General features: G+C 41.7%; 1 pseudogene; it reads right to left on the bottom strand.

Annotated features, from left to right (window-relative positions):
- LOC147419951 (DEAD-box ATP-dependent RNA helicase 20-like) overlaps positions 1–18361 on the bottom strand; it is a 237328-nt pseudogene that overhangs the window by 175686 nt on the left and 43281 nt on the right.

The following is an 18361-nucleotide window of genomic DNA, read 5'->3' as shown; positions in this document are numbered from 1 at the left end:
AATTCTACAATGCCCCTCTGCATGCCGTTAGTACAAAGCTCCTTTTAGTGATTTTTGGACACTTATCTTTCAAGAAAAGCCCCTTTTTAGAGGTTTTTTGACATTTTCCTCTCAAAAAGCTCCCTAAAAAGAGGACAAAATAGGCTTTTTACTAACGGCGCACGAGGGGGCATTCCAAAATTTTTGACATTTTTTGCCTCTTTGGATGTCGGAGCGAGGCAATTGGACATTCATTTCTAGAATATCTGGGCGTTCCGGACGCACTGACAATATCAAAAGTTTCAAAATCTTCCACCACTTGATAGTTTTGTAACTTTTTGAGTTCTAGTGATGACGTAAGCCGTATCAAATGCACCGCATCTACCTTCTGAAAAAGGTGCTTGCATTAAATGAAAGAGAGTGATCGTCTTCAAGGACCACTAGATTATTAAATGAGGAGAGAGACACCTTTTATATTTTTGTTAATATCAATCTATTTTTCTATGTAACGTATGCTCTTCTCTCATTGGAGGAGCTTATTTTCATCTCTCTTCCAAAAGGCCCTCCAAAAGACCTCTGAAATCTCCTAATGGAAGCATGAGAAATGGTATCTTAGAGATTGTTGCATTTGGTGCAAAAAGAGCAAAGTCTCAAGAGATGTTGGTTGTAGCTTTTATATATTTATTATTATTATATTACTATTTTCCACTGGAAAAAAGGATAAACATCTATGAGAAAGAAGGATCTTGTATCATCTAAGAAGTTTTACATGGGCTTCACCACATGCTCTAATAAATTAGTACAAAAAGAGGCTCTCAAGGCAGGAGTCAGAGTCCCTTTGAATAAATCCATTGACAGAGGGGTGCTCACCTTTACTTTTCTGAGTGTGTGCTTTTGAATAGCTTTGTGTAAGGTGATCATAGTAGGGACAAGATAAGGCCATGTTTAATTTGATGCAGAAAGGATCTCATTGCCTACTAGCAAGGTGAGGATCTTAGTATTTGACTAGAATGACGATATGTTGGTGGCGACAAAATTATGAGCCAGTGCATGTCTTGTTCATGCCAACTAAAATTATCGGGCCATTTGGTAGCATCACATAGACCTTGATTTTGGTGTTTGTGAGCTACAAATGAAGGCAAGGTGGCCCTACAAAATACCCTAAATAGCACATTCCTAACCATAAACAAACAAATATTCATACCTCAAAAGTCACACAATGCATAATTCAAGTTGTACACGAACAAAGAGAGACAAAGAGAGAGAGAGAGAGAGAGAGAGAGAGAGAGAGAGAGAGAGAGAGAGAGCGAGAGAGCATGTGCAAGCGCACCTCCTAAAGTGGAGTGCTATGCCAACACAACAAGAGAGAAAAGAGAAGAAGGACAAAAACATTGGGTGCAATCTCCCTTCCTGCAAGAGTGAGAATTTTTCTCTTGCAAGTATTTACTTATAGATTTCTTGAATGCTCAAAATGAGTATAAGCTGGTTGGCTGGTCATAAACGACCAAATCTCATAAAGAGAACTTGAATAATAAAATATACATAAAATGCCATATCCTTTCACATAGTCCATTAGCTACTAATTCTTTGTTATCAGTCTTTGATACCACTGCTACAAACGGAGGCGTGGTGTCCCTGCAAAATACCAAAAAACAACATATTACAATCCATGAAATGCACAAGTCTGCTTACGGGGAAAATCTTGTAGCACATAATCAACTTCATATAGGAACAGAGATAGAGAGTAAGATAGAGCGGAGGGTATGTACATGTGCACCTCCTAGAGCAGAGTGCTACGCCCGCACAGTCAGAGAAATGAGCGGAGAGGAGAAGAAAGATACAAGCACTGGGTGCAATCTCCCTCTGTGCAAGAGTGAGCGTTTTCCTCTTGTAAGTATTTACTTATAGATTTTTGAATTCTCAATAACAATTACACATTGTCCACCCGGACATTAAGTGACTATAGCTCACAAACTTGCTCTTTAATAATACAATGATGATGAATCTACTATCCTTTGCAAATTCCATATAACAATGATGCATTTTCCACCGCCTGCAGTAAATAACAAAATATCAATTCCATTACAACTTGCCTCTTCAGTAATGAACCGTTCCTTTAGAAGATTGCTGCTCTCCTCTTTGCCCTTCTTAGGATAATTGGGGTTCATACCTATGTAGTCCTAATGGTCTGGTATCTGGTCTCAATTGTATCTGTTGACATACTTCTAGATCAACTTCTTTCAAATCAATGTGTTTCCATGAAATTACATCCTTGTATTCTTCAAACAAAGCCCTGGCTTCTCCTTAATCTCTAGCTTTCGATGTTTGTTGATCTTCACCATTTTGGGATTCTCATCTGTTCTGAAATTCCCTTCTTCAATCTCTTGATCATATGGAAGTAATCAATTTTGACCTCCTCCTTTTTGTTTAGCCAATGACTCTGCTTCTTTCTCATGAATACTTTCTACATATTCATTAAATGGATTTCTTAGTTGTGCAAGTCGAGGAGCCACCTCCATTCATTCGAATGGGCTCTGCTACTGATTGGAAATGAAACTTCTCCTAATTTGACTGTTTTGGTGCATGCCCATATAGTTGAGTTGTCCTTCTCCCAATGTTCAACTCATTGAACTAATCTAGGTATTGCTTTATGTGTCATTTATCTGGTTCTTTGTCCATTACAATAGTAATTAACTCAATCTCTGTAAGAGGAAAGATATTCATTGAGGCTCACATCCTTTCAATTTTCTTGGTGCCATAGTTCTTATAGATTTCCTTAAATCTTAAAGCCTTTTAGATCCTTGTATTATCTGTCTTGATCTGGATTCTCATGATGAACCCTTGGATTCTTAGTGTTTGGTTGGTATAATCCTACATTGCTCTAGCAGTTCTAAGGCATGATCTACCAAAGCATTCCATATGATCTCTGTATATCCAGAACTAAGAAGCTGGTTTCAAATTTCTCTTTAACCAATCTAGTCTGCATATTCTCAACTAGTCTTATGACTTGGACTATCTTGTGGTCCACCATTTGTCTGTGAATGGTGTCGGTTTTAAATATTGAATCCCCAATTTTTTCCTCATATGTTCTCGAAGGATATTACTCCAGATCCCCCATCCAATATTACTCTTGACAACGGCTCCCACTTTTTTTTGACTTTGTATAATTGGCTTGAATGACTATAGCCTCATCATACTTAATGGAAGCCAAGTCCACTGCTCTTACTTTAGATTTTGCCTTTCTCTTCTATCTAATGAATTTAGCTTTTGGTAACTGTCTAATGAATTCAGCTTTTGGTAATGTTCATCCGATTTCATCTAGCTCCATTGTCAACTTTTGGATTCTTTCATAGACCTTCACATACATCTCATCCTGTCATTACCAAAACTATTCTCTAAACTGGAAGACCTTTCATCCAGTGGCTATCTTCACAATCCTTCTAAGCTAACTTCCTCTATTTGGCAGCTGGATAATCTTGTGATGGACTTTGTGATTGATCCTTCACTAGGTCAGTACCTCTAATCTTGGTTAAATATAATCTACCTTACCACTTTTATCAGACTCTTATAGGTTCATTCAATCTGTTGTTGCTTTCTCACCCAATTCCTTGAGTTGTTCCTCCTCCTAAGCCCCTGAAGGCTAAGGTTGTAGTTTTTGCATTGTCCTAGCGTCTGACATTCTGTTGTTTTGGCATTTTCTTCTCCAAGTTTTTTGTAATCTTTCCCTCTAGCTCTCATTGTTCCTACCATTCATCAACTACTTTTCCTTTTTCCTCTGCGTTACATGTGGCTCTTTGTTGCTCCCATTTATTTGTCTTTGGATATTTCTTTGTCTCAAGTTCTACAAAAATCTCCTCAATGACTACACCTCTGCTTCTGATAACTGCCCTTACTAGCATCAGTTCAAATGTTCTCTATTTAGATCCTTCTGGTTTGGTAGCATCTAGGCACTAAGCTAACAAATGGCCATTTTTTTTTTAAGTATCAATATAGACTCCTTTTGCCAAAGTAAGATCTACCTCTGCTCGGCCAGTTTCCCCTCAGTACCTTCCTTTGCCACCTCCAGCACTCATGCTAGTCTCACTTGCCCCATCTTTCTTTATCGGTTCTATATTCGTCTATGCAATCATAGATAGATCCTTTCCTTTCTTAAAGTGGTGAATCCCTATCCCACCATTTTTCCACACATTCCCATAAGCTTTACAATATTTGCATTGGGAACATTCATCTGACTGGTAATCTTGAGATCTACAATGTGAATAATAGGTTTCTAGTTTTCATGCCAAAGGTCAAGTTTTTACCATTTCAACAATTTTCTTGGACATCTCCTCCAGCTTCTTTGTCCAAGACCCCTTCTTTTCACTCTTAGCATTATCATGCGAGTCACTATCATACAAACTAGAACTTGCTGTAGTCTCAGACTCTTCAATGGTCATCCCAGTTTCACTACAATTCCTTTTTCTCTTGTGTCCTTTTTCCTTTTTTGCTTGTTGTTCTAGTTTCAAAGCTCAATGTTCCAGATTATTGAATTTCTTTGTCGGGGTTGGAACCTCCTGTTCCCTTAGAATTTTACTTCTGCACCCTCTAAGGAACCAAGACCTCATTTGCTTTTTTTATGGAGGTTTGTGTAGTTGTCATGTCAGCTCTTTAATCATCCTATGTATCTTAAAACTGACAATTTTCCTTGTTTCATTTTTTCAAGTTCGCAAAAAATATATTCATCTCCTCTGTTATCCGAATATTCAAGCCTAAACCCTTTGATTAGCTTATTGTATTTTTAGATCTGGAAGGTTAGATAAATTTATTTATGAAAAGTATGTACAAGGAAAGTAGAAGGATGAGGTTCTAAATTAGGGTCCAATACCTGAAGGAGTACGAGCGGAAGTGCGACGCGAGAGAGAGTGCGAGAAGAAGAGCACGATGATATGGTGAACTCGCTCTACTGTAATGTGTAGAGCATAGTGAGTTCTTATTAGGTTTTTACAAAAGAATATGTGTACATACCTGGCGGCCCACCCACTTACCTGGGCGACCACATTGGGCTTTATACCCCAACAACCTCCCACTTAAAGTCCAATGTGGTACTTTAAGTGTGAGAGAAGCTACTATACAAGCTAATATACAAGAGATGTAGAGAAGTGATGTACTACCCTACACCTACTTGCTTGCGAAAATGCGCAAAGCTCTCTGAGGGAAGTCCTTTTGTAAGTAGATCAGCAGGATTTTCTGTGGTGTGAACTTTGACAAGCTGAAAATGCTTATCCTCGAGCATTTCCCTGATGAAATGATACTTCACATCCACATGCTTTGTCTTTGAGTGATAAACTGGATTGCGAGCCAATTGTATAGCACTTTGACTATCACAATATAACACAGGCATCTCTTCTTTGATTCCCAAATCTGTTACTAGTCGATTAACCCAAATTGATTCTTTGCATGCCTCTGATGCTGCAACATATTTAGCCTCTATAGTAGACTGAGTAACACAATCTTGTAATCTAGAACGCCATGATACTGCTCCACCAGCCAATGTAAAGACATACCCTGACATAGACCTTCGGTTGTCTAAGTCACCTGCATAATCTGAGTTTGTAAAACCCTTTACACTTAGCTCCTGACTCCCATAGCATATACGCATACTCTTTGTAGCTTTCACGTATCTCAATATTCCTTTCACTACCTCCCAATGTTTCTTGCCTGGGTTTGACATGTATCGACTTACTACTCCCACTGCAAATGCAATGTCTGGGCGAGTAGAAATCATTGCATACATCAAACTACCCACTGCAGACGCATATGGAATCTTATCCATTTCATCCTGTTCTTCCTCAGACACAGGACAATATTGTTTGCTAAGTTTCACATATGGTGGCAATGGAACACTCAATGCCTTTCCCTTCTCCATATTGAAACGTCGCAAAACCTTGTCAATATACTCTATTTGAGATAACCAAATCAACTTCTTTGATCTGTCTCTCTCAATGCGCATACCAAGTATATGACTTGCCTCACCCATGTCTTTCATGTCAAACGATTTTGCCATCTTTGACTTCAAAGCTGAAATTTCTTCCAAGTTCTTGCCAGCAATCAACATGTCATCCACATACAAAATAAGGATCAGCCAACTACCATCCTTAGCCTTCTTTGTATATAGACAGTGATCGAACTCACTACGTTTGTAGCCTTGAGAAAGCATAAACTTGTGGAATTTATGGTACCATGCCCTCGGTGATTGTTCTAAGCCATAAAGACTCTTTAACAACTGGCATACCCAATCTTCCTTGCCTTTCTCAACAAACCCTTCTGGCTGCAGCATGTAAATTTCCACATCTAAATCACCATGCAAGAACGCTGTCTTGACATCCATTTGGTGCAACACCAAATCTAATATGGCAACCAATGCAAGAAAGAATCTCAATGTAGTCATCTTGACCACCGGAGAGAAGACTTCATCAAAGTCAATGCCTTGTTCTTGCTTAAAGCCCTTGGCAACAAGCCTTGCTTTGTACTTTGGCTGACTATCATGAGCGGTGATCTTATACCTGTAAACCCATTTACAGGGTAGAGCTTTTTTGCCCCGTGGTAATTTAACTAGCTTCTATGTCTGGTTTTTATGCAGAGCTGTCATCTCTGACTGCATGGCCAATTGCCAATTCCCGGAGTCCTTCATTTGCACTGCTTCCTTGTAACATGAAGGCTCATTGCAATCAGTCAACATGACATAATTCATAGATGGAACAAACCTATTAGGAGATCGTGTGACACGTCAAGATCTACGCACAATAGGTGGCTCAGGCTCAGCCACAACCTATGGTTCCACTCTATCCTGTCCTTGCTCCTCTTGAGCTCTGACATTTTGTCTTGCACGTGCAGGTCCATCTTCTTGGAAGACAACTCTTCTAATCTCCTCAACCCTCTCTGGTTTAGAATGATATTTGGATTCATTAAAGTGAACATCATTGCTGCGGACAACCTTTCTGGATTCGGGATCCCAAAGTCTGTACCCCATCTCACCAGAATTACCATAGCCTAGAAAAATGCACTTTCTACTCTTTGGCTCAAGTTTGTTCCTAAATTCCTTTGGAGCGTGAGTATATGCCTCACAGCCAAAGACTCTGAGATGCTTGTATGAGGGCATTTTGCTTGACCATACCATCTCTGGCACTGAATCCTTCTGCAAAACCTTGCTAGGAGATCTATTTACAAGATGAACAGCTGTTGATACAGCTTCAGCCCAAAACCCATTTGGCAGTTGTGCATTAGACAACATACCTCTGACCTTCTCTTGTATGGTCCTATTCATCCTCTCAGCAACACCATTTTGAGGAGGATTGTAAGGAGCAGTAAGTTCACGTTTTATACCTTTTGACTCACAAAAGTCCTGAAAGGCCTTTGAAACATACTCTCCACCATTGTCAGTGCGTAAGCATTTAAGCTTCTTGCCACTCTGATTCTCCACAAGTGTCACAAACGTTTTGAAAACACTAAACGCTTCATCCTTGTGCTTGAGAAAGTAAACCCATACTTTCCTCGAGTAATCATCTATAAATGTCATAAAGTAAGAAGCTCCCCATAGAGATAGGTTAGGCATAGGTCCACACAAATCACTATGAACAAGTGCCAACTGTGTATCTCTTCTACTACTTCTATGCTTATGTGGCTGCTGTGTTTGCTTACCATACAGACAATGCTCACAGAATTCAAAATCATTAAATGAAAAGCCAGGCAAATAACCAGAACGAGACAAGATTTCCATTCCCTTCTTGGACATATGTCCTAACCGGCTATGCCACAAAGAAACGTTCGGCTGCTCGGTTACATTGATTACATTTTTAGAGACATTTGATACATAAATCATGTAAAGTCCTCCAGACTTTACTCCATGTGCTACTGTCATAGAACCCTTGGATATCTTCCACATGTTCTGTCCAAAAGTGGTGACGTAGCCAGCATCATCAAGTAAACCTGTGCTGATCAAGCTCTTTGTAATTGCGGGAACATGTCTCACATTCTTCAGCGTGAAAGAAGAGCCATTCTGAAATTTCAATTGAACATCTCCAACACCTAAGATCTCACATGTCTGCCCATTGCCTACCCATTGCCTAGCCGAACATGATCTTTAGTGGTCACATAAGAGGTAAACCACTCCTTGTTTGGAGACACATGAAGTGATGCCCCTGAGTCTATAATCCAGTCACTCAGTGCATTTCCATCAGATGCTGTAAGAAGAGCTGAGTCCATTGTATTCTTCAAGAAGTAGATGTCTCCTGACACTAGACTGTCATCCTCTGCAACAGTGTTTGTCACATTTATTTCTTGAATCTTCACTGAGGACTTGTTCTTCTCACCATGGTCTTCAGCTTTCTCTTTGCCTTTTTCTGCTTTCCATTCTCTGCAGTCTCTTTTCATGTGACCCTTCTTGCCACAATGGTAGCATTCTATGTCACTCTTGCCTTTAGCACTGCAGGACTTGCTACGAGACTGATTCCTCTTTCCACCTTTGTACTTTTCTTTGGTCCTTCCCCTGACAACTAAGGCTGTTCCTTTGCCTTTGTCCATTGTCTTTCTATTGGTTTCTTCAGTAAGCAGACTTCCTTCTACACCTGCTATGTTCAAACCATCTGGAGGTGCAGAATTACTCAAAGCTGTGCGAAAAGTGTCCCAACTTTCCGGCAATGTGATCAACAGGAACATAGCTCTAATAGGTTCATCAAACTTGACACCTTGAGCTGACAACTGACTATAGATTGTGTTGAATTCATTCAGATGATTGGACATAGGTGTAGGGTAGTACATCACTTCTCTACATCTCTTGTATATTATCTTGTATAGTAGCTTCTCTCACACTTAAAGTATCACATTGGACTTTAAGTGGGAGGTTGTTGGGGTATAAAGCCCAGTGGTCGCCCACGTATGTGGGCGGGCCGCCAGGTATGTACACATATTCTTTTGTAATAACCTAACAAGAACTCACTATTCTCTACACATTACAGTAGACCGAGTTCACCATATCGTCGTGCTCTTCTTCTCGCACTCTCTCTGGTGTCGCACTTCCGCTCGTACTCCTAGGACATATGTCCAAGAAGGGAATGTAAATCTTGTCTCGTTCTGGTTATTTGCCTGTCGAATTTCACTCCAATCTGAGCTGGTGACTCTAGCCTCCTGCAATGCTGCCCCGAGCCTCGATCTGAGCTCTGATACCAGTTGAAGGAGTACAAGCAGAAGTGCGACGCGAGAGAGAGTGCGAGAAGAAGAGCACAACGATATGGTGAACTCGCTCTACTGTAATGTGTAGAGCATAGTGAGTTCTTATTAGGTTTTTACAAAAGAATATGTGTACATACCTGGCGGCCCGCCCACTTACGTGGGCGACCACATTGGGCTTTATACCCCAACAATACCTGGATGACCAAAGGGAAAAAACCTAGTGGGAAAAAAGTGCCTTTGATATAAGCGCATTATTGGAGTACTTATTAGCATGGGAAATATTAGTAAAGTACTCAAGGGATTATTTTCTGATAGATATGAAATTAAAAAGGCAGCAAATATGAAAGGGTAGCATGATGAAACATTGGTTGCCTATTGTAGTCCACTCAACATGAATAGGTGGAACAAAAAAGAGTGTCTAATGCATATGTCCAATGATGGGACTTTTGCTTCTCTTGACAGCTTTTTTTCGTATCCAACCAACAATGTTGCACTTTATTGTCTTAGGATTTGTGTCTGAATTGACTTCTATTGATGTGATAGCATCCTTTGGTTGAGCTTTATTTGCATTCTCTTTGCTTTGACCACTTGCTTCAATTGATGTCAACTCACCTGACTTTGATAGAGTACTTTTTGTTTGCAATTGTTGAGTATTGTCTGCCTGCATCTCAGTAACTTTTGACCTTAAAAGATCCACTGTACTTTCTGGCAGAATGTCTCTTCAGAGGAGATTTTGGTGGTGACCTTTGTGTAGCTTTTTGGACTTTAGCTCCCATTGACTTTGACTTTTATATCATCTGTTCTAGCAGCTTGAGGCTTTGCATCATCTTCAGATAGTCTTTGACTTCAGTATTACCATCAATAGGGGTTTGTACAAGGTCATGACCTTGTTGATATTCATTGTCGTGTGCATCTTGATATGCATATGTGAGCTTGGTCACATGTAAATGTTTGAACACTATTGGATTTGTCCATTTTTGACTTTGACTTGTGGAGATGAGCTGAAACTTTTGTCCGTGATGACTTTCATATAAGCATTTTTTTGTAGACTCTGATGGAATCTGGTTTAATCGGAAACTTCCAACAACCATGTTGGCGGATACGCCGCGACAGACGTCAGCACAACGAGAAATCACCTAACAAGATTTGTCAGCTAAGGACGAAGCTCAACCCGTAGGCGTGTGGAAGCAAGCATAGGGTGTCAATCTACACTCGACCGACTCTCGACTAACTCCTACACAGGTCTCTACCCAATGTCTAAGCTACAACCTTTAGGAGTTCTTAAGAGGAGATTTCCTACAACGCTTCCAAGAGCAAAATACCCATCAAACGGTCTCGAAACTCCATAGAACTTGACGGAGACCCTACTAACACCAAAAGGTCACTCTTCATGACCCAAAATCCCAACCCAAAACACCCAGTGCAAAATCACGTAAGATGTTTGATCAAAATTTGCAGGTTCTTGTTTTCGAAAACTAAAGTGCTTAATGTGTAGCTCTACTCAATGCGAACGCGTGGATATGCTGAAATGCAAAAACGGATAACATATGCTCACCGAATCACCAGATGAATCTCGTAGGCCAAGCTCGCAAAACTAGACCGTACGCATGCAATGTAGGTATTGGCATGTAACTCTCATCGGGGGCAACATGCTGCACTTCTTCGCACTCGATTCCGACCACCGGTGCGTGCGTAGTGTCAAGATGAAGCTCTCACTCTCTCTCGTACACAGTACGCTGACTCACAGACTTCACTCTTTTTAAAATGACAAAGGTCTTTCATCAAGGTCAAAAAGTGGTATAAATACCTTACAATCTGAAACCCTAATGTTCCAATTTAACCATCTGCTCAATCTAAATGTCAAAACTGGGATACAATTTGGAAACTTCTATAAGCCCCAATATTTACAAAGGTGAAATTGCGGGTTTTTCTCAATAAATGAATAATTACAAAAAATAATATTCTGCCGAGCAGTCATTTTCAGTAGGGTGTGTCCAGCTTCTAACACTCCCCCCCTCCTTTTTCATGTCGTCCCCGACATGGCTGTTGAGCTGCTTCTTCATCGTAGGCTTTCTCTCATCTTGAGAAGTGACTCATATCTCGCATGTTGAGCTAGTAGCATTGGGCCGAATATATCTGTGCTGATTGTGAAGAAGCCGGTGTAGAAGGCTTCTTCAAAGGCCTGTAGGTGATAAGATGGTAAAAACATAATCCTTTGATACAATGCATGTATCACCTCGTGAGAAGGCTGACCAGATAGATCGTATGCACATCTGTATGTATCTTGAAAGAAGAAGATATTGTATGTCGCCTGGCCTGGTTTGAATGCTTCGAAGATTGCCAAAAGGGTTTTACAAATCTTTCTCATCATGATGCAAGATAGGTCAGGCGATCCAGTGAACAATTTAATGGCGCCCGTTAGGGTTTTCACCATATATTGCTCACTTATTCTCTCGCCTACCTTCAAGCCTGGCAACTTCGGGTAATTTAGCCAAGTAGGTTGGCTTCTCTGCAACAACTCGTGGGCTTTCCACGTCCTCATCCTTGGTAGGGGGCAGAAACTGAGGTTGTCTCTGATTACTTTAGGTGCCTCTACCAAATGGATTAGATACTGAGGATACTTTGTCAGCCATGCCTTTCTCCACCTGGGCTGAGAGTCTACTATCAGCTTGACCCCTTCACGTTTGGAGATGTCTGCTTTGTACATTGGCATTGTTGGCTTCATATTTCAGCAGAGGATATGGGAGAGAGGGCTGTAGCCATTCACGCCGAAGGTTGCTGGCATCTATCTTCTGAACAGTCATTGATTTAAAGACCCTCTGCTCCCATTCCAAGGCTTCTTTGGCTGTGTCTCTGACTGCCGCTTCTATGGCCTTTTGCAGCTTCTCTTCTTCTTCTTGGGTCAGATCTTGTGGCTCTTGTGAGGGTCCTACAAGGATTTCCTCTTGCATGGTAGTGTCCACTGGATCTGCCACATTATCTCTGTCTATTCCCTCCATGGCTGCTGGCCCAGTGCTAAACTGCTGCTCTTCGGTTTGCTGCTGGCCTCTCAGCTCTTCTATCTGCTTCTGAAATTTTTTCTTCTCCTCTTCCGCTTGCTCTCCCATATTCACTAGGAGGTCGTTTAGACTGCATTTATTTTGTCCACCTCCTCGAGATTTCTCTTGATGGCTTCTAGCTCATTTTGCATGGCCTTGTGCTCTTCTTCCAGTCGGTTCTGCATTACCATAGAGCCCTCAGCCAGCATCAGTCTTTGCCGATTCTCCAATGTTAACTCCTTTTGGAGCTCCTTCATTTGCTCTTCATATAAATCCGTCTCTGAAGTAGTGTGAGCCGAGCTAGTATCTTTGACTCTGACAGGAGATGCCAGCAACCGTTGGATGGTTTGATCTTTGACTTTTATCTGATCTTTTAGCTTGATGACCTCATGCTGGCTCGCTTCATGCTCTATCTCTGCCTTCTCTTTGGCATTCTTGAGTGTTTCCACTTCTTTGGATTCTTCAGCGAGTTGCAGGGTTAGGTTGTCCCTTTCCCTCTCTGCATCTGTCAAGGACTTGCTGATTTTCCTATATTCTTCTTCGGCTCTTTGAAGTCTTTGAGCTGCTGCCTGATTTTCTCGTTCCATCTCCTGGCATCTTTGTAGTGCCATGGCCAGACTGGCTTGCAGCTCTGCTTCTTTCTCTATATTCTCTTGGCTTTGTTTTTGTAGTGTGCCGACTTCCGATTTGATAAGATCTTCAGTGGTTTTGAGATTAGCAATCTCACTTCTGTGGCCAATGATTTTGCCCTGAGCCCAGTTAGCTTGTGCATCACCACATCCCAGGTGGCTGTAGGTTCACTGTATCAGTGGCCATCTCTTTTAGTTCTACTAACTGAAGGCTCTGCATCTGTTCTTTGGGCCTCGTGCTTGCCAACTCAAATGCTACTGTAGCTACCTCTTCTCTTGAGTAATCCGTAGCTGGTAGATCAAGAAATGTGGTAAACCTTCTTTCCTCTGGCTCTGGATGCTCATCTTTGGTCTTTGTTTCTTCTTTCTACTCTTCCCCTTTGGTCTCTTCTTGCTTTGAATCTTCTTGTTCATCAGATGTGTCTAGCTCCTCCTTTGGTTGAGTTTGTGGAGGCCTACGAGGAGGTGTGATGGCGGTGGGCTGGACTCCGGGATTGAGGGTGGAGTTGGTGGCTTCTTCTTGAAGTCCTGGTCCGCCTTTGTCTCTCTCTCTCTCTCTCTCTCTCTCTCTCTCTCTCTCTCTCTCTCTCTCTCTCTCTCTCTCTCTCTCTCTCTCTCTCTCTCTCTCTCTCTCTCTCTCTCTCTCTCTTGGCCTTCCTGCTCTTCTAGCAGTTGGCGTCGTACTTCATCCACTTCTTCTTCTGTGAAAAGAACATTTGGAATATTTTCTGTTGTAGCATCCAGGATATCAAAATTCTTGATGTAGTCTTCAAATCTATCTCTGTGCACCCTTCAGGATGATCCCGACATGGCTTCTAGTGAGTACTTCCACAGCTCGCTCAAATCTCCTTTCAGTGCTCTTTAGGCTCTGAATCTTTCCATCAATCTTTCAAGCTGTGCCGTTTTCTGTGACTTGGTCTCCTGGACCGGCACTTGTACACTTTCTTTCTTTCCCTTCTTCGGCTCCGGCGGCTCATCTAGCACGGTCTCTAGCTGGCGCTTCAAACGTGTGGCTACTCTTAGTGCCTTGGGCGGTTCTTCTTGTTTATCTTCTTTCAACCTTAGCCAATCATTATGAGATGGAGGGTCAGGCCAGTTCCCTTTGGCGTGCAATGCCCCATAAACCACTTTTGTTATTAGCTCACCTGGCACAAGGTAGGTGGGATTCTTGTTGCCCATCTTCACCAGGTTGTCATGGATGTAAGCCGCATAATTGATCACTTTGGCTTGCTCTTCTGCATTGCTCAGGTGAAGGTGGTAGCAATGGCTCCAGGCGGCATTCTGTACTTATGTGGCCGCTTTGTACACATGTGAAAGTACTGGTTATAAAGTTGGCTCATGATAGCCACTTTAGGGTTTGCAATGTCTTCAAAAGTGTCGTTCCTCTTCTTTTCTGAGTATACCTTGACTTCATCTCTTCTCTTGGTCACACTATCCCCTTTGTTGGAGAGGTCTAGTGTGGCTGCCACTACTCTCTCTCTGATTACAATCATAGTGTCTGGCTTGCCCTGCAGATCAGTGACTCTGGCCACTCCATCTTCTTTGATAGTGGTCACGAATTCCCACACTCTTTTGATGTCTATCCCCGCTGGAAGAGCTTCAAAGTAGTTATGGAGATCTATCTTCTCCAGGTACTCTCCCATCTTGCTTCCGACAAACTCATTGAGCTCCCGAGGTAGCATGGGTAGCTCTATTGCATTTCCTTCAGTATCTTTGAACACACCTTGGTAGATCTTTAAATCTTTGGACTCTAGAAAATCCTCCTGAATCCACGTGCTAGTTGGCTTCAGAGTTCCTTCTGGGATGACAAACAGATCTACTTCTTCCAAGTAGTCTTTTATCGTCATTCTCTTCTTCTTTGCCGGTGATTTTGCGGCTGCCATGGATCCTATTGCACTCAGTAGTCCGAAGTTAGCGTTTTCTCCATATCAGCTGAGAAACTAAGTTTTAACTATCCAAATGACTTGAAAACTGAAACTAAAACTTAAAAGGAACTAGGGAAACCCTGCATGTGCTCACAGTATAATTCTGGCCAAAATTTATCATTTAGACACCCTACGCGTAGGATGTCTATTTCATCAGTTTTTGGTGAAACTTGGCATGCTGGTGGTCCTTGACCTGTTGAACATGGCTATGTGCTTGGAATTTTTTTTGGGCATCAAAAAGTGCATTTTTGGGCAGATTCAGGCTTTAGGCTCACAAATTGTGTAAGATATCCACGATAGGTGGCAAATGATGAACACGTGGAAAATGGGTTACATGTGACCACACAGATAGCTTGGCAATGTACTCATGAGTGTATTGTGCAAGTTTCATGTGATTTGGACAAGTTTTGCTAGGTCCATGCCCCATTATTGCCTCTATGCCCTGACTTTGCATTTTTTGGTGCACATGAGGTCAATTTTTGTCCAAATGTGATGAAACTTGGTGGCTAGAATGTAAAGGCTATTCAGAAGCTGTGCGTAATGAGAAATGTTAGGTTTGGTGCCCAGATTTGTCCTTGAGACATCCTACGTGTCTCCTGATGAAATTTTTGTTGGAGGTGCTACTAGTGCCTGCCCTGAGCCCCCCTGAGTCCCTTTTAAGCATGATTTCAACAAAAAAAGTCAAATTGATAGAAAGAAACTCCTTGTGTGGATTTCAGAGCCTCCAAGCCATTTTCTGACTTTTGGTGTGCTTTTTGGCGATGAAATTTCTTGATGTTGGTCTCCATAGCTTCCCGATCCAATGGGGATCCTTGTCGTCTAGTTTTTGTCGATTTTGGCTTCACTGGAGCTCCATTTGACAATTTGTCATTCTGGAAGCACCCGTGGTTGCATTTTCATGTCTTCAATGACTTGTGGTGGTCTACCACCATAGGACTTGGTTGTTGATGGTCTAGGAAATCCGTTCGTGAAGTTTGGTGGCAAACGTACATGCGGTTTGGCCGCTAGAGCTATTTGACGCTTTGTGTGTCTGATATCGTTTCTGTAGTTTAGTGTCGCTTCGAGTCACCGTAGCCATGTGGGCTATATAGACTTGTCGAGCATGTTGAGATGCTCCTACCCATGAGTTTTGGTAGCATTTGGGCGCCTTTCCGCCGATTTCCCATTTGGTGGCCTCTCGCGGGGCTCTAGGAATTAGGGTTTTTTCCGGATGGTTTTCTATTGCCTTTGGTCATCCAAAAGTGGTCTCCTATGCTAGGGTAAGCTACCGATGAAGCCTCATTGCTTTTGGGTTATCCGTTAGGTGGTCACTTCTACCTGTAGGTCTCTACTGCTCGCTTTCTGTGTGATCCCTACGCTAGTTTTCGCGACAAAACAACAAACATGCGCGAAAAGCTCAAGGTGGTAAGCCTACCTCTCATGTCTGGAGCCTGTTGAGTAGTCCTGCGTGTCATAGAAGCTGCTGGAAGTTCCGTTCGCCCTAGGTGGCAGGAGCTCTCTCTCAAAGGTCAATAGTGAAAATGAGCTTAAAATGAAGTTTGCAAGTAAAAGTTGTAACTCTACCGCTCTTTGTTTGACCATCTTTCTTGCAAAAGTTGCTTGGTTTGTTGCTATTGTCGATATGGCCGTAGTCCTCTCCTTGGAGAGAATTTTCATGTCAGAATTGGTCATAGTCTCTGTCTCTTTTGATTTCCATTTGTAGCTTTGCTTTGCCGGTTTTTGTAGGTGTATTGCTACTTCCTCGATTGTCATTGTTTTGTTGGGTTGATTGGTACCCACATAGATCGGTTTTCCGGTTTCATATGTAGTATATGTCTGCCTTCCGATGTTGCTTGTACTAAAGGGAGTTCCTGTTGCTTCGGTTTCGGGGCGAGTCGCATTTACATTGTTGCTAAGCATTTTCTTTGGGATCCATATATGTTTTATTCCCTTGGTTTTTGGTTGATCTGTCTACTTTGGTTGAATTTTTCTGTTGTATTGTGGTTTGTCTGCCATGTCCTCTCTATCCTTCCGCACCCATACTTGTTTTTCTCGTTTTGGTAACCTTGATCTTGTCACTGCGGTCGGTGACTTTTTATGCTTGTAGTGAACATGGTTGGCAGTTCCCTGTTTGTTCGCCATGTTGTTCTTTAGTGGTACCCTTCCTTTTGGCTCTTTATCCAGTGATTGTGTTTCTGCCATCTGGTTCTTCTGTGGTTGCTGAGCAAAGGCTATCACTTGTTGTTCTTGTGCTTGTTGGATTTTGATTGCATCCGCATTCCAATCTATCTGCACATTATACTCTTTTTGCCACGGTTGTCCCAACAACATGGGGTGTTGTGTGCTTTCATCCTCAACCACATAGAAATTGTGTGGGTAAGTATATTGATGTACTTGTACATGCAATATAATCCAGCCCATTGTTTTCAGTGAATGTGATGTACTACTTTCCAGCACATGTGGAGTAGGATGTAGTTGACCTGTGGGCTTGAGATTTTGTATAATCTGTAAGAGATTAGATTTGCTTGAGCTCCAGAATCAAGCAATGCTGTCGATTCAACTTGATTGCTACCCACTTTGACTGCAATTATTGGCTCCAGTGTGTCTTGATCAACATTCGTTAGTCGAATAGCATTTATTCGCAATGGTGATCCATATTGTTGTTGTTGTTGTGGAAGCCGTCTTTTTGCAATGTGTTCTTTTGCTTCTTCTTGAGCTTCTTCTCATACCCTATGTTTCTCCTTCATCCGTTGTTTTTCTTAATGGATTTGTTGAAGCATATCCTGTGTTAGTGGTAAATGATATTTCTTTAATCGATACCCACTAATCCAATTTGGCATTTCTTCACCTGCTAATGTAGCAATCTTGACAGCTCCACTTTGTGATAGGTCACTAATCACAAAGGGTCCCATCCCTCGCTTTTTAAGTTTCTTGGCATGTTGCTTCAAGGTATAAACAAGTACATAATCACCTGTTTTGAACTCTTTCGTGCGCACATGCTTGTCAAAAAACTCCTTTTGTCTTCTCTTTTTAGCATAGATCGAAGCTACAGCTCGTAAGCGAAGTTCATCTAGCTTTTGAAGATCATCTATCCTTGAAGAGAGCTCATGCCCTGTCCATTCTAAGTGTTTCGCTACTCGTAGAGTTGGAATTAAAAACTCTATGGGTAATATAGCATTTAGGCCAAACACCATGTTGTATGGTGTCGTTCCTATTGATGTTTTGTAAGCTATCATGTATGCCCATAGTGTTGAGTGTAGCTACTGATCCCAGACTATTCTTGACTCTGATACAATTTTAGTGAGAACCGTGTATAGTGTTTTATTTGTGGCCTCAGCTTGTCCATTTGCCTGTGGATGATATGGAGCAGATTTTCTATGTATGACAATGAATTCCTCTAGCAGATATTCAATGACTTCATTAAGAAAATGTGTTCCTCGATCACTAACAATCTCTATTGGTAATCCGTATCGTACAAAGACATTCTCATACAAAAATTGTGCAGTGGTTCGTGCATCTTCTTTTTGTGTTGCCATGGCTTCCCCCCATTTTGTGAGATATTCCGTAGCCACAATGATATATTGGGTATGGGTGCGATATGTAG

This window comes from Adiantum capillus-veneris, chromosome 29, assembly GCF_014529385.1.
Source record: "Adiantum capillus-veneris isolate H3 chromosome 29, ASM1452938v2, whole genome shotgun sequence".
NCBI classification, from domain to species: Eukaryota; Viridiplantae; Streptophyta; class Polypodiopsida; order Polypodiales; family Pteridaceae; genus Adiantum; species Adiantum capillus-veneris.
Note: the sequence above shows the minus strand (reverse complement) of the source record. Positions and strands in the feature narration are given on the sequence as shown.